Here is a 2,209-nt window from a genome sequence, read left to right on the forward strand (position 1 = left end):
AGGAATGCCTGCCCTCGTGGAGCTTACACTCTACTGGCAGGTCATGAAAGTCCAGAGAAACCAGTTGGGAACCACTGTAATAACCCCATGAAAAATGGTGAGCACCAAACTTAAGCTGTGTCAAAAGGTAAAGAGACAGAATTCTTTAGAATACGGAATTAATGGGCCTCAGTGATAATTAGATATGGGAGGTGAACAAAAGGAGTCAAGTTGATCCCAGGTTTCCGGTTTCTGTGTCCAGATAACCAGTGATGCCATTCACCAAGTAAATAATACAAATGGAGAAATACATTGAGGGGAAAGATGATTGGTATAATTTTGTCTTGTTGAATTCCCAATGTCTTTGGCGTCTTCTGACGGAGAGAGATATCCAGTAGGCAGTTGGATAGATATTTTAAGTCCAGAGCTCAAGAGAGTTTGGAACTGGAGAAAGAAACAAGATCCTTGAAAGTAAAGGTGATGAGAGTGAAGAAAGATTACCTAGTCTCCCCCATGTACAGTAAGAGGGTGAGAGGGCCAAGGGCAGCACCCAGGAGACCGTCAATGTGGAAGGAAGTATGGAGAATGCGGAGTCACAGAGAAGACAGAAGGATCAGCTGGAGAGGTAGTAAGCAATTCAGGAGAGAGGTTAGCAGTGGTGGGTGTGGCAGAGAGGCCAGGTAATGACTCCTGGAAATCACTGGATTAGCAGCTGGGGTACCTGGTGGCTCAACAAGGACCTTAAAGGGGAGTGTTGCAGGTGGACGTTACTGTGCAGCTGGACTTCATGGAGCCTGCAATAGAAACGCAATTCTTCTGACCTGTGGGATTCGGAATGTGTCTCCAAACTCACATAGAAACAATGACTTCTAATTTAAGGTATAAGAAAAATCAAGGGAGGGAGCCAAGATGTGTGGGTCCAACATCAGAGATCCTGCTGTCTCTGACTAGCCAGGTGTGAAGCACATTCTAAGCCTGCACTGCCCACTATAGTAGCCACCAGCTACATGTGACTATCAAACACCTGAAATGTAGCTGGAATGAATTGAGATGTTGTAAGTACAAACTACATTATAGATTGCAAAGAATTTGTACAAAATTTTTTTAAAAATAATTTTATATTGATTGCATGTTGAAACTATAATATTTTTGATATATTGGGTTACATAAAATATGTTATTAAAGTTAGTTTCACCTGGTTCTTTTTACTGTTTTTTAAATGTGGATACTAGAAAAATTTTTGTTGTTGTTGTTAATCCTCACCCAAAGACATTCTTCAGTTGATTTTTTAAGAGAGAGTGGAAGGGAGGGGGAGAGACAGAGAGAGAGAAACATCGATGTGAGAGAGACACATCAATTGGTTGCCTCCTGCATGCATCCTGACCAGGGCCAGGGATTGAGCTCACAACCGATGTATGTGCCCTTGACTGAAATCGAACCTGGGACTCTTCAGTCCATAGGCCAATGCTCCACTAAGCCAAACCGGCTAGGGCAGAAATTTTTGAATTATATATGTGGCCTGTGTTAAATCTCTACTACACAACACTGGCCTAAGCCTTGCCACTGATTAGAACCCCCACCACTTGGACCGTCCCTGGACTCACTAGCCTCCCAACATTCCTCCTAGCGAGAAGATAAATACCTGGAATGTCCACTATTGCATTCTATATGCACCCCTATGCCCCATGCTCCCAGTGCCATAACAATGACAAGAAATTCCAGTGCTTAATACCCATCTCCAGTTCCCCCAGTCCTGGTCCTTCATATTTTTTTTCTTTTTCTGGGTCTGTTGATAATCAGGTGAGAGCAGAAATGTCCTGTTCTCTCACAAAAGTGGATTTTTCCCCTCAGTGTAGAGTCCATAATCTCCCAACCCTAAATTTAGAAGCCACATCTTCTCCCTGTTTTCCCCATTCCTCAACTCCTTTGTGTTTCTGAAACTGTGGAAATTTCCCAAATTGATATAAACACGGTGTTGTGGCAATAGCACAGGCTGTAGTCTCTCAGACTTAATTTGTCATATTTCCTAACCATGTGACCTGGAGCAAAACACCTCATATCTCTAAGCCCTCATCTGAAAAAATGTGGATAACTCCTACCTGGAAAAGTTATTGTGATAATTATATGAGTTCAGATGTATAAAATGCCTTGTACAAAACCTAGCACACAGTAGGTACTTTATAATTTGTGGATCCCCCTTTACATCTTACCCCTGCATATTTGGAGAGCT

This window comes from Myotis davidii, unplaced genomic scaffold (assembly GCF_000327345.1).
Source record: "Myotis davidii unplaced genomic scaffold, ASM32734v1 scaffold233, whole genome shotgun sequence".
In the NCBI taxonomy this organism is placed as follows: domain Eukaryota; kingdom Metazoa; phylum Chordata; class Mammalia; order Chiroptera; family Vespertilionidae; genus Myotis; species Myotis davidii.